This window comes from Ursus arctos, unplaced genomic scaffold (genome assembly GCF_023065955.2).
Source record: "Ursus arctos isolate Adak ecotype North America unplaced genomic scaffold, UrsArc2.0 scaffold_21, whole genome shotgun sequence".
Classification (NCBI taxonomy): domain Eukaryota; kingdom Metazoa; phylum Chordata; class Mammalia; order Carnivora; family Ursidae; genus Ursus; species Ursus arctos.
Window position 1 is genome coordinate 34,667,080 of NW_026622886.1, and position 15,038 is coordinate 34,682,117.

At 38.2% G+C, this 15,038-nt stretch overlaps 1 long non-coding RNA gene across 1 annotated transcript in view; it reads right to left on the reverse strand.

Annotated features, from left to right (window-relative positions):
* Window positions 1-229: 229 nt before the first annotated feature.
* The window catches only part of LOC125282606 (uncharacterized), a 65,751-nt gene continuing 50,942 nt past the window's right edge, over window positions 230-15,038 (reverse strand). Inside the window, exon 3 of the long non-coding RNA XR_007189689.2 lies at window positions 230-334. This is a non-coding gene — a long non-coding RNA (uncharacterized LOC125282606). The remainder of the gene's footprint in view (window positions 335-15,038) is intronic.

Consider the following 15,038-nt stretch of genomic DNA (forward strand, 5'->3'; position numbering starts at 1 on the left):
GCCCCCAAAATAATTTAAAGACAGTGGGAGGAAAAAACAAAATTGCCTTCTAATTTTTCTCAGATCACAGTTGTAGAGCATAATAGTCACACATTTGAAGTGACTTAAGATATTTTGAGCATGAGGATTTTATAGCAGGACACATCAAGAGGCAGCAAGGAGTATTTTCTCTTCTTTATGTGTTGGAGAGCTGAAATGTGAGCTGAACCAACCTGGGTGTGCCTTGCAATGCAGAAGACATGATGTATCAGAATTGGTCGTGGCATTGGCTTGGCTGTGATTCTGCCATCAAATCTCATTGATTCTGCCATTTCTCCAGAATTCATTAGCACAGCTGTTGGAACAGGGTTAGAGGAAAGTGTCAGACACTAAGTGGTATCTATGAGGCTAATATTGAGCATATTTAAAATAATCTCTGGGGACTTCTGGAGTTTGGTAGGAAGAATTTTAAGAAATGCTCTACAATTCTTAACAGTTGATGAAATAAATACTATGATGCCAATGATATGGATAATAACAATCATGACCTTGACATGAGCCTGAGAAACTTGGCTTTTCTTATTTATTCTTTTATATCTAGTCCTGAATTTCTACTTGGAGTGTCCTTTTAAAATACTTATCATTATTTTTAGCACAGGGACAATTATTTACACATTTTTATCCTTGGGACCTAGTATAATTGTTGAATGCCTGATGGTAGTGATGGCTATGACCAGACCAAAGAGCAAAAGGGTAGGAATTTTCTAGGTAGAGAAAACAGCCTGTTTTCTTTTGGAAGTTTGCATGCTTGGAGTGAAGTTTTCCCCTCACATAGCTAATACGAGCTATGATTTGCATTATAAACTCCCTATTACATGAATTCCTAAGGGGTAAACCATCTTGACCTTTTAATTATTAATGTCTATTCTCAAATTACAATTATATTCTTAATCCCTGTCCTGCTAACTGGCAATTTTCTGATAGATTGAGTTTTCATTCTTCCCTATTTCACTAATTGTAACTTATATAACATATAATAATAGAATCTTCAGAACAGCACTTTGCCAACTGCAAAGGTTATCAGATGCTAATGAGTACTTTTAAATGGCTGTTAACTCATTACTTTCAAGGCTTTCCAAGTTCCTTATTTCTTTTGTTATTTCGCTATTTTTCTACACATTTTTTCTTTAAAGATATTCTTCAAGATCATTTAGAATATTCTTGGAAAAAAGCAACATATTTGATGGTCTTATATATGTCAAGAATGCTCCTGTGGTCATCCTATTTATTCCTTTCAGCAAGCCCTGTGAGTAAGGTGTTCCTACTCCTCTAGTAAAGGGAAACAAGGACAAAAAAATGCTAAATGGTATGCTTAAGTTCAATGGTGAGGCAAGGACATGAGTTCGCTTTGTGTCTTCAAATCTTACATTCTTTTCTCAACAGAACTCAAGGGACTATGTTAAATTTACCGTAAAGACAAAATACATGGAGAAAAGCTGCCACTAAGTATCTATGGAAGGACTTTACCCCATTGGGCGCCATCATTGGCTTCCCTCATCATTACTGTCTTATTTCACTTTTCTTCATTGTTCTACTCATGTGTTGCCTTTAATTTCCTTTAATTAGACATAACTTTTCTTCTCTTCATCTTTTCCTTTTCCAATTTGCCTGCAAACATACTGAAATTATATAGGAATCATTCAAACTATCCAGATATATGATTTATAATGTCTATATTTGCCTATTACCATAAAATTTGAATTTAAGCACAGTAAAAATACCACCTTAGAATGGTTTTGTGTAACTGGTATTAACCATATTACCTATCTGGCGTACAAATATAGACATGTCTTATTTTACCAATTAATTCTCAAGGCACCCCTTCTGCTCTTCTACAGAATGTCCTATGGTGTCTTATTGAGACTCTCATCGCACTCCTCCTCCAAATTGCCCAAGGATTCTGAGGTTTACTGAATTCTTAGGGGTTGAACCTATTTGTAAGTGGAAAACAGAATGAGAACTAAAGCCTAATCTGGCCACTCTGTCTCAAGGTTGTGAACAGTTTGCACCGATCAGATGGACTTTGGTCCACAGCTGTGGATTGGCTCTGCTTACCCAGATCCTGGGTCTTCACCTGGGCACCATGATTATCCTTCCTTCAGTGCATTTTCTCATGCTCAGCTGTTGCAGCTTAAGTGAACCACCATGTTGGAAGGGCTGGGTGGGGATGAGCTTGTAGCCTTGGTTGTCTGTTATATTAGAATCTGCCTCCCCCACAGGCTGCCTGGCAGGTGGCTCAGTTGGCTAAGCATCTGACTCTTGATATCAGCTCAGGTCATGATCTCGGAGTTGCGGGATCAGAGTTGTGGGATTGAGCCCCACTTTGGGCTTGGTGCTCCGCATGGAGTCTGCTTGTGTCTCTCCCTCTACTCCTCCCACTGCTCATGTTCTCTCTCTCTCTCTCTCTAATAAATAAATAAAATCTTAAAAAAAGAAAAGAAAAGAAAAGGAAAGAACCTACCTTCCCCATGGGCCTCCAGATACGGAGAGCCCAGGTCACCAGTCCAGACATCTTCTCACCTCTGATGCCCCTAGGGATCTTTCCTGCCACTGAGATTGATAAGAGAGTTTCTACGAATAAATGTGGTATAAGACCTTAGAGTATTATTGACAATAAGAATTATTTTTCATGATTTTTATTAAAAGGACTAATTATTTCACATTGTTAAAGTTTTATGAAGTACTTTTAAAAATTATATTTTTAGTTCATTGGTTCACTCTTTGAAGCATGGTTATGGATTTGCCTATAATTGCCATACATCATCTAGATATTAATATAATTCAGGGTCGTGAAAGTTTCCTTTAGTTTAACTGTAATACCTGGTCATGACTTTTAGCCTTTTTAGGCTTAGGACCCTCATTTGTGAAATGAATATACTGGATTAAAATAGCACTATCTTACGTATCCTTTCTTGGCTCATAAATTCCTTTCACAGTAATATATTATCTCATGGACTCCCTTAGGTTTTAAAAAATCTCTCATCATCTTATAGGCTGTATAATAAATAAATAATTATAATTTTTTAAAATAAATCAATGTATTATTAAATATTATAATTTTAGTAGTATAATCCGGAGTCCTGGTTTCATCAAGACAGCCCTGGATTTTATATATTATCCTGGTGATTATTAGTAGTGTCTTCTACTCTCACACTGTTCTGATTTGGATGACAAATTATATGGTTACCTTAATTATTTGCTTGTTTAAATATAACCTTAATAATAGTTATATAAAAATACATTTTAACTTTTCCTAACTTAACAAGTTAACACTAGCTATTCAATTTTTAAAAATTAATTATGTAACTGAAAGCATTACTAAGAGACCAGAAATGTAAAATGATATCTATCATGTTTGTTTAGGAGCTAAATATACATTAAAATGTAGATATAAACTTAGTATATGTGTCAATATTAACAAAACTGCTTATTTTATAAGATTGAAGTTCTTGCATTTTGCCCTTAAAAACAGAAAGTGTTTTATTTACATATTCATGTTTTTGTTCTTAAAAGATGAATTGACAGACAGGATTTATGTTGTTAATTACCAATATTTGTTCTCAAAAAAATATTTTGTTATTGATAATCTTTAATCCCATTAAACAAAAAAAAAAAACCCGTATTAGTGGTGAAAAGTTTTCCTTTTTAACACTGATTTTTGTACGACTGGAGACACCGATGTGTTATATAAATATCCTGTCAATGAAAAGCAACCTATGGCAAAGAAAATATTGAGGAAATGTATAGAATTATCTTTTTTATGTTCCTTGTGAGTTTGTATTCTCAGCATCAGTGTTCTTTAGCTCCCTATCTTTTTTTCAAGATTTTATTTATTTATTTGACAGAGAGAGAACACAAGCAGGGAGAGCATCAGGCAGAGGGAGAGGGAGAAGCAGACTCCCCGCTGAGCAGGAAGCCCAACACAGGGCTGGATCCCAGGAACCTGACCCATGACCTCAGCTGAAGGCAGATGCTTAACCCACTGAGCCACCCAGGCGCCCCAGCTTCCTATCTTTAACCAGTGATACACCACGTATATAAATTAAGCAATGAATAAGAACAAAAACAACTGAAAACTGCGTAATTGTCAAACCTGTGGATGGTGTTCCGATGGTGATACGCTGGGTGAGGTCGGAATGGAACTATGATACATGCTCGCTCCTCATTCTCAACAAGACATGAGGTTTGTTCTCAGTGCTTGCTGGCGGAGCAAGAGCTCGCCACAGGCCCCTGAGGCACAGGCAACCACAGGCCGAGATGCCAGTTGTTTAGAATGTATCTGCAGCTGGTCCTTGTCGCTGCCCTACTTCTGTGAGAGCACCGCTCTGTGCGCACAGTTTTCTTCAACTATGATTGCTGCTGCCAATGCTATGTTTGCCTTGGGAAAAGGTAGACTACTCTATGGAACCAGTACCCTCCAACTGTGGGGTCTGTTCTTTCCCTTGAATTCCCTTACTAAAACAGAGGTCAGAATGTACATTTTATCATTTTACGATTTTTAGGCTTTTGAGCATTTTAAGGATTGTTTGAGGATAAAAAAAGGGAATTGCAACCTATATAAAACATCTTAAATCACTGCCTCTGTTCCAGATCCTTCTCGGAATTTCTTATGGGGCAAGTTTTTCTTCACTCCTGGTAGCCAGAGACAGCCCATCCCCTCACAGTATTCAGGCTTTAGTGTTCATCAAGATGAGTCCCTAATCTAGAAAACGAAAAGGTTCTCTTTGTCTTCAGGGACTGACATATATCTCTCAAGCCCTCCTTTCTTGTCTTAGGATTGATCTCTTTGTGGGATGATTGACAGTGTGAATATCAATTTTTTTTCCAGGGAGACTTCACTGCCAACCACTGCAGTGAATTAAGGCCCTGTGGCTCTATTCAGTACATTCCTTTCGCAATGTCAGAGTAATGTGGTCATAAAGAACACCACTGGGATGCGAAAAGTTCAGTACAGATGGGACTTGTTCAAACTCAGGTCAGTTTCTTTTCAGTTTCTCTTCATCAAAAAATCAAACTGAATTGGAATCTGGTTTTACCCATGTAACCGTTAATAATCCCCAGGACATAAGTCAATAATAACCTCAAACATTTTGGTTGTTTTCCATTGTTATATTGCCAAAAACCATTCTGGTAATCAAAACAATAAAAAGATACCTTCATGCCCTTTTGTGGGAGAATATGAATTTGGTTAAAATCAGGCAAAATTTACTTTCATAATCTTCAAAGTATGATGCCTTTTGCGTGTGTGTGTGTGTGTGTGTGTGTGTGTGTGTGTAATGTGTGGTCTGATGAATTTTTAGGAAATAGCACTCCAGCAGAGAGCACAGAATCTGAGAGTTCATCCACTTCATTCTCCTGACCCTCAGCTTCCTTCTGCAGTCTCCTGGCCAGCGTGAGCTCTGAGACCAGCTCTGCTGCTCAGGCTTGTTACTGTGTGGATACAGAGGCAGAGACCCTCCAGGGGACACAGAGGGAATGTGAGAGCCCAAGAGAAGAGGATAAACTTGTGGACATATTGCAGAGAGCAATTTTAATATATTGCACCAGCAAACTCAGGATCAGTTACTCTTTTGTTAATGAGGAGAATGCATATCTCTGTCAAACTGCCTCTTCAGAAAGCAGAGGTCAAAATAACAAAAGTCCTGTGGAAAGGGGGCCTGTGTCAAGAAAACATGCAGAAAACTTAGAGCTGAAGAAGAAAACTATTGTTGGATTTAGGAAAAAGATTTCAAAACAGTGGTCTAGGCTGGGGTAAAGACAGAGATGGGAAGGGGGGGTTGTTACAGAACGAGAGTGACGTGGTTCAGCCAGACCAGCCCCCAGCATATCACCTTCAGAGCCTGGAAGGCTCACAGGATTCAAGGGAGTGTGTAGTTCTGGAAGCTCCTGCTCCTAAAATATCTCTTCATTTGATTGGTTGTATCTTAAAATTTTCAACAGGGAAGAGAAACAGCACATAAGTAATGTAAAATCAAAGTATGGAATTGAGGCCACAAAATTGTGTCCTGTGAGTCCAACAATATTGTGCAACTGTTTTTACGCTCTTATTATCTCTCACCAGAAAGAGAGTAACAGCCTCCTAACTGGTCCACTAACTGGCCTAATTTTTCTGAAATTCGCATCTATTCATGTCTTCCCCAACTGAGTCCTTTCATTGTCCTCCAGCTGCCCCTTGGACGGAGTCTGAGTTCTTGACACAGCTGGCAGCACCAGTGGATGTGGCCCCAGCCTTCCAATCCAGTCCCGCCTTCTGCTACTATGTCCCCTGCTGCTCCTCCCACCATCTTCTTTCAGTTCTTCTAACAGGAAACCCTTTGTCACCCTCCCCCTGCCCCTTTACACTTATTGCTCCATCAGAAGCCCTTTCGCTCTATTTCCCATCCTGCCGTATTTTAGGTTTCAGCTTTGGTCACTATACTTTCCTTAAAATAATCAAGGCCCAAAAAAACTTGAGTAAGTAGTTGGTTGGTTGGTTGGTTGGTTTTAAATCTTGCCACCTGTGAAGGCTCGCTGCTATGTGCCCATTGCCTCTGTTTTGTTTTGCTTTCTATCATGGGCTTCTTTACGATAAAATGTGTTCTAAAAGAACATTAGTCCAAGGTATCACTGTATAGAATTTAGTGTAACAAGTATTTGTATTTGGTGATATTCAGTCAATATTCAGTGGACACAGTCACTTAATCTCCAGTGTTTCTGTTTATGTGGGACATCTGAATCAGTAGGAAGAATATAAAACTGGAAAGCTGGAGGCCTGAAGTTTGGTCTTATTGGTATCATTACCTACGTAGCTAATGTAACCAAACTTTCTATATCTAATTGCATTTAAATAAATGCATCATCTTTGAAATGGACTGATGCCTTTTCTGACATCTTACATTGTATAAAAATATAATGAAATGACATATATGACAACACTGTAAGCTACTGTACAAAATATAGATGGTAAGAAGTATGATAGGAAGGATAAGAACCCAGGAGTTAGGAGACCTGTAGCTAGTCCTATTTGTACTATTAATTATCCACTTTTTTCTCAACGCACTTTTTAAAAAAGATTTTATTTATTTATTTGAGAGAGAAAGCACGGGAGTGAGAGCATGAGCAGGGGGGAAGGGCAGAGGGAGAGGGAGAAGCAGGCTCCCCACTGAGTGGGGAGCCCAACACAGGGCTCGATCCCAGGACCCTGGGATCATAACCTGAACGAAGGCAGACGCTTAACCGATGGAGCCACCCAGACGTCCTCCCCAATGCACTCTTATCAAATAAAATAAAACACAAAATAAGATATTTAGGCAGACTGTTCTTTTCAGATTCCTTTAACTCTTACATTCTGTCAATCTAAGAACTTGAAATGAGTATTCTCCACACAGTTTCATTTAATTTCTGAAAGAATCTCTTCTGTTGAATCCATCCTTCCATATCACGGGCTGCTATAGTTCAGTGGCTGCTGCAGACAGTGTTGTTTTTCCTTTTTTTCCCCCACGCAGTTATTTTCTGATTGTTTCAGATATGCATCTTCTACTTTGATATATCCACATAGTGTCCTAGAATAGAATATTTAAAAATCTACCCAGGAACTGGTACTTGCCAAAAGCTCTTTGTGTCTTCCTCCACAGGTATCCAGGAAGGTTTTAGTAATTACATTCTGTAGAGCTCAGTAGATGTTCTGTTACCTGAAATATTTTTTTCTTGTTTTCTGGCTTTTCAGTTGATATTCAGAACACCTATTCCCCAGTGCTCCGCCTGAAGGAAAGACAGTTCTTGGTTCCCCTGCTAATGCTCCACAAAAAAGGCCAATTCCAATTAAACAGTCTGGGAGATTCTAATTGAATGGTGAATATTAGCATCTTTCAAAGCGAGAGCACCTGCCTTTAGGCAGTTTGTGGCTTTCTATTCTTGTGCAATAAAGGGACAGATGCCTGACAAGACAAAAAAGAATTTAGAAAGTAGGGATGAAACATGATTCCTTTTCAGAGGGAAAAAAATCACTTCATTCAAGTACCTGCTTAGTTTCATTGCTGCATTTGAGCCTCCAGGGAGCGAAATGTGGAGGAGCTTACCCACTGTTGTGCCTTCCATTATTAGTTTATCAAGTGGACCTTTTGTACATGTGCACAACCCCTATTAGAATCTTTGTTCTTAATTTCCTACAAATTGATAAGCATAGCTGTAGGGAATCTTTGTGGAAATTCTATTTTCTAACAGTTTGGCAGTTTTTCTTTGATTAGTCCATTGCAGTATCTCAGATTTCACCAAAATCCGTGTTTTGTGTTTAACCAAATGGGAAAAATACTGGCAACAGCAGGAACCTTCATCTGCCCCATAAAACAGAAAAACCATCACCCAGGCACTCCAGTAAACCTTTTTCAAATACATACAATAAGACATTTACCTCAGAGCAGGTTATGAGCCCTAACGTATGATTCAAGCATAGGAACTAAAGTCGCTCTTAGGGAATAAAAACTGTGGATGTGTTCTTGCTTGCTGCCTTGACATTGCTATTACAGGCAAGAACAAGGGAAGAAATGATGCTGTGAGCTGATGGAAACAGATGCCAGAAGCAATTATAACCAAGTTGTGGTTAGAGAAACAGACTGAGAAATAATTTTACAAAGTTTCTGGAAGGGTTTGTGCAAGCCACACATAACCAGGAACAACAGAATATGCTACAGGAGGAGAGATACAAGTGACACTCCTCAGAAAGACTTAAGTATTCACAAAGAGCTGCGGGGTTGAAAGGCTCTGAACCCTTTAAGATGAATCATTTCCTATATGGTGCCCCAATTTCCTTGTTTGTAAAGTAGGATGCTAATAAGGTCTTTCTCCTAAAGCTGTTTTGAGGATGGAATTAGATAAATCTTGTCAGGCACTTAGTAAGTATTCAATAGTACACGTCAATAAATGGTGTCTACTGTTGCTATTGTTATTAACACGTTGTACCTTATCATGGACTTTGTCTAGGTCCAGAGCATTTGGTCACAGATTGAGTGATCCAAATACTATAGTCTCTTATAGTCTAGAACTGGCTCAGAAATTGCATTTTCCAAAGACTTTAAAGGTTGTAGATTAGGGGCACCTGGGTGGCTCAGTCGGTCAGGTGTCTGCCTTCGGCTTAGGTCATGATCCCAGGGTCCTGGAATCAAGTCCCACATGGGGCTTCTTGCTCAGCAGGGAGCCTGCTTGTCCCTCTGCCTGCTGCTCCCCCTGCTTGCGCTCTCTTTCTCTCTGACAAATAAGTAAATAAAATCTTTTTTTAAAAAAAAAGGTTGTCGGTTATACCTTCCAAAATGGCTGCAACAGTATTTCCCAACCCACTTGCTCTTTGGTAATATGTTTGTGCCATTCCTCTCATCAAAAGATGGGGTCTGTCTTATCCTCTTGAATATGAGTGGGCTTATAACCATTTTAGCTGATACAGTGTGGTACAAGTGACACTATGTGCTTCAGAGGCCAGATTAGAGAGAGCAATACAATTTTCAGCTAGTTGGCTGGCATGCTCATGCTGCGAGCCCTGTCTGACTCCCCTGAGGCTGAGGCTGCCATGCTGTGAAGAAGCCAAGTCACATGGAAAAGTCACATATAGGTACTCTGGTTGGCAGTCTTAAGCTCTGAGTCATTCCCACCCAAACACTGGACATACACTTGAACAAGTCAGATGATTCTAAACCTGAGCCATTGAGTTAGTCCCAGCCTTAGCCTTCCCAGCTTAGACCTCAGACACCATAGAACAGAGAGATGCCAGCCCCACTGTGCTCTTTCCAAACTCCTGACCAGTAGAATCTTTGAGCGTAATAAAATGCTTGTTTTAAGCCACTAAATTTTGGGGTGATTTGTTACACAGCAGCAAAGATAATTGAGATAGAAATTCTAGTTTGGCTGGTTCTCCCACTATGGATGTTCCAATTCTTTTCAATCAATTAATCATCATTTACTATGTGCCTCTTTATACAAAACACCATGCTGGAATTTGAATAAGCCAAGATAGTCAAACAGAAAAATAAACATAGGATAAAAATTGTTATGAGAACCATATGATGAGAGCTGTGTAGTATAATTTAGACATGGCCATAGTATCACCTTGGGCTGAGGCAAAGGAAGGCTTCGTGGTAAAGAAGAGGATTGTACATGGCCTTGAGGAATAGGTGGGAATTGGATAAATAGAAAAGGGAAAAGAAAGAATTCCTGGCAAAAATGTGAAAAAATAAGGTTTTGGAAAAAAATGAGATGCACTATACCTTAAAATTAATCTGTTAGAATGTATGTATCTTATTTGCAAAATAATATTTATTAAAAGGACTTCATTTTGATATGTTTCTTTTTTATTTTATCTATCTATCATCTATCTATCTATCTATCTATCTATCATCTATCATCTTAGAGAGAGAGAGAGAGAGAGCACAAGTGGGATGAGGGGCAGAGGGAAAGGAGAATCTCAGGCAGACTCTGAGCTGAGCACAGAGCTGAAAAGGGATTTCATCCCATGACCTTGAGATCACAACCTGAGCCAAAACCAAGAATCAGATGCCCAACCGACTGAGCCACCCAGGCACCCCTTGATACGTTTCTAATTCTAAGAGAATTTACTTAGCACTTTGTATAGGTTAAATTAACTAAAAATACATCAGTGATGTCTTAGTTAATTTCCACAAGATTGGTGAGCAAACTTTGCCTCCTACAGAAACATAATTTAGAACTTTACTAGAACACACTGAATTTTTTACAAATTCCAACAAATATGGCTTATACTAGAAATATAGTCTTAAAGTTACACACCAACATTCCTTAGAACTGTTAGATCACATAATCTAATACAGCAGTTCTTTGCCCTTTCTGGAAATGTACTTAAATAGAAACTGAAATTTTGATGACGAGATATAGATAGATATGGGTATAACTTAAATTTTATGGTAACTAATATATAAATATTCACTGAACATCCTAATTTCCTTTGAACAGAGGAGAAATGGCTAACACCAACCTTTGTGTTCTCAAGGCTCCCATGATAACTTCTCATTAAGCACCATTGAGGTGTGTGAGCACTACGGTAACTATAATTCTGAGTTTTAGAATTTTAGATTTTCCAGAATCTGCTTAAACATAATTAGTAACTGGAGTGCATCACTTTTTAAATAGCAAATTCTGAGACCGAACAGCTCAGCTTTCTCTACTTGCTTTCACTGGTGCCACCCGATCTTTTAAATTTTTCCTTTTGATCTTAGTTCTGCCCTTTGGAACAGTGCAGAATAACATGACTCCTTCTCCTACATGACAAGCGTTCAGTTGCTTGAAGGCAGTAGCCAGACCAGCTCTGCGCCTTCTCTTTTCTTGGCTAATAATCCCATGTTCTCTCATATGACTATCTTTCCAGACCCTTCTCCATCCTGACTGTTGTCTTCTGAATCATTTTCACAATGTCTTTCTTAAAATGTTGCCCCGAACAATTATAATGTTCTAGCTGTTGGGGGAAATGGCCTTGTTTTTCAGACAGTACCTTTTTAGCATACTCTGAGTCTAACCACTGGGAAGTGAGGGCTGGTTTTTTTGTTGTTGTTGTTGTTGCTGTTGTTGTTGTTTTGGGGAAAAAAAAGCGTTTTAAGACAATTAGTTGGATGGTATAAAAAATGTTTATCAGCTTGGATTCTGTGAGAGCATCCCAAAATGTATTAGAAATCCTTAATCCAAAGAATCTTTGAAACTTTGGCAGCATCCCAGATGTTAGGTAGATTTTGTTGGGAGATTTTTGGCTCAACTGAGTCACCTAGCTCCTCCTAGATCTAAAGCTTTTTCCTTTAGGTAACCTAGACTCTCCGTTATGTGGCCATGATATAAAATATACCTGGGTCTGTCAGCTGACGGACAGGTTAAGATATGCCTGCTGTATTATCTCTGACTCTTCCAATATTGTAGCCGCTAGCCTCATATAGCCATTTTAATTTGAAATTAAAATTGAATTAAATTAAAAATTTAGTTTCTCTGTTGCACTAGTCACTTCTAAGTGCCCAGCAATCACATGTGGCTAGTGACTATTGTATTAAACAGCACAGATACAGAGCATTTCCTTCATTGCAGAAAATTCTATTGAACAATATTGCCCTTGGACTTCATTTGTGCCATCTAGATAAAAGCATATAATATATGAGAATTTTTAAATACAAAAATGGAGAAAAATATGATAAAATGGATATGACATAGACATTTTAAAAACGTTTTAACATTTTAGCTATTTTGTTATTTTATATAATATCCAGCTTAGTGTTTTATAGAAGAAGCCTAGTGATTAAGAATCTAAGTTTTGGAGACAAGCTGTCTGAATTCAGGTCCTGCCTTCACCATGTCCTAGGTGTGTGACCTTGGACAAGTTATTAACCTAGGCCCTCATTTCCTGAACGGCAAAATATATTTAATGAATTTCTTAATGTGATGGTTAAACTCAAACGAGATAATGCTTGTTATAAAGGCACGTGATGTGATGAGCACTGGTGTTACACACAACTGATAAATTACTGAACACTGCATCTGAAACTAATGATATACTGTAAGTTGGCTAATTGAACTTAAATTTTTAAAAAATGGAAAAAAATACTAAGCACAATGTCTGACATTTATAAGGTGTCAATAAGTCATCGTTACTATTATTATTCATAGAAATGTAATATTTAGTCCCAAAGTTCTAGTCACAAAATGTGTGCATAAACACAATGTAGCACTTTATTAAATGAGTTGGACTTATAGGAAACAAGCAGAAAGCAACTCATTCTTTCCCGTTACTGTCCTTGTAAACCCATTCTGCTGAATTGTTCTTCCCTTCCGTTGGTTGAAATCTAGATGATCCCATAGCTCTTCGGTCATGTGAGTATCATTTCTAGGTGATTAAATGGTCTAGTATACTTCCATTCATAAGCTTTAATCTTTCATCTCATTCATCTCATCTCAGTTCTGGCTACCACTCTGAAACAGAAAGGTGGGCTTGGGTGGTCCCTGTTCCCCTTCTTCCCAGTTCTTACACCCTTCTTCATTTACTAGGCTTCCTCTGGATTCTCTGGGATGGGGGAGGTGAAGGATCAATGGGAGAAATACACTGAAAAGGTCTTCCTTAGCTCCGTTGGCTCTCCACTGTCTCTGCCGTGGAAGACATGCTAACAGAGGCTCATGGCGGGATTTCAGGAGTAGCTGGGAGTGCCCACAGCTGTGGTGTGTCCGTCTGCCAACCCCTGACACAAATGATGCCTCCTACACTCAGCCATGTAGAGTTTCCTCCTCAGCCTCTGACTCCTCAGCTTCTCTCTGTGGGTGTCACTGCGTCCTTCCATTCAAGGTACTATAAAGATGATTAAAGCTCAGCTCCCTATGATAGACTCCATATCTGGTTTTCAGAATGCACACATTTTTGTTCCACCATTGGTGAGAGAACAATTAACTTCCATTATGGTCCTCTTTTCTCACTCTGCTTTCTAAGAAATCAAGATTCATGTTTAAATTTTTCATGTTTAAAATTTTTCAGATGCCAGTCAGATACAACAGTCTGTGTCACCTAACTGTCGGGAGACACAGGTACAGCTTTCTAGGTTTCTAGATTTCCAAAGCCCACTTCATCTGGTTTGGTTGGTGGGGGAGTAGATGCTCTTCCTTCCTGTATACCATTGTGTGTGGTGGCAGAAATGCATAACCACTGACAAGTCTCTCTAAGGACATCTTTACCACTCATATTCTTAAAGTAGAGGTGATGAGCTGAACCTCACCCTTGTATGTGTCAGGGGTTCACACATCAAGTTTACAATGTCTTAGACCTGAATTAATGACCTCTTCTCAACTAAGATTGGCCTAATTATACTTAGCATTTGGGCCCCTGATAAAATTCTATGACAATAGGAAAATCAATGTAACATTCTGTTACAGTTGTTCTCATGGAGGTTGTAAGATTGATATTTAGGTGGACAAAGTAGAAAGCCGTCAGTTTTTAGGGATTCAGAACTCATCACTTTGTGCTCAGGATATAGGGGTTGATGAGTGCTTCGGTGTATTTAGACAAGGAACAAGAGCAAAGAGTATGTTTCAAGAGAGTCATACACACTATATTGTAATAAATACAAGGTTACAGTGTTTCTTGGTGAACCGAAGACTCTTCTTGTTTATAACATTTTTCTGTGGCAATCTGTCTTTTAAAGAAGCTGCCCCTGAACTCTGGCTTTTAATTTTCAGGACTAGTGTGGACATTTATCTCTGTTTCACTGATCACACTGGGTAGTAAAAAAACAAAAAAAATGTTGATCCAGTGACAAAGAAAAATGACCTCTTGTATTCCTTGGCCATAACAAAGCTTCTGAATTTAGTAGTTCTGTTAAACTTTACTTTCTTCCTATCTATAAGAGAGATGCCATGCTCTACTATTTCTGATTAACCATTTTCTCATTTCTCAGAGATACAGCCTGGGAGTGAGGTGACCCTCCAAATTAATGATCATTCTGTTTACACATAAAAAGAGAGAACATAAAAATAGTGACATAACATATAATATATAATAAATATTATAATATATATTTGTAATCCATAATTAATGTTTTATAAGCACAGACTGATAGTATGATAATCATATAAGTCAGAGATATTTTAATATATACAGACTGAATAAACAATGACAGTAAATCTCCACTGATTTAGATAAAATGAATACAGTAACTAAATTAATAAAATCAATGCTAGCTTCTACATATAATATAGTTATATTACTTTTATGTAAATTATTCTATGGTATTTAGAAATAGTTTACTGTCTCTAATTGTAAATATTCCTTACAACTTTCCACTCTTTTAAAAATGCCAGCATTTTTTCATAAAGAAAAATAAGATATAAAACCTAATTTTCAAATTGTTTTGTTAAATCCATGAGGATTTTCTATACTTGATACTCGTCATAGGGTTGAAAAGTGCTTTTAAAATGATCTCGTTAACTCTTAAGAAGATGAGATGGAATTCTTATCCATAGACTTGGGGAGGGGGCAGTTT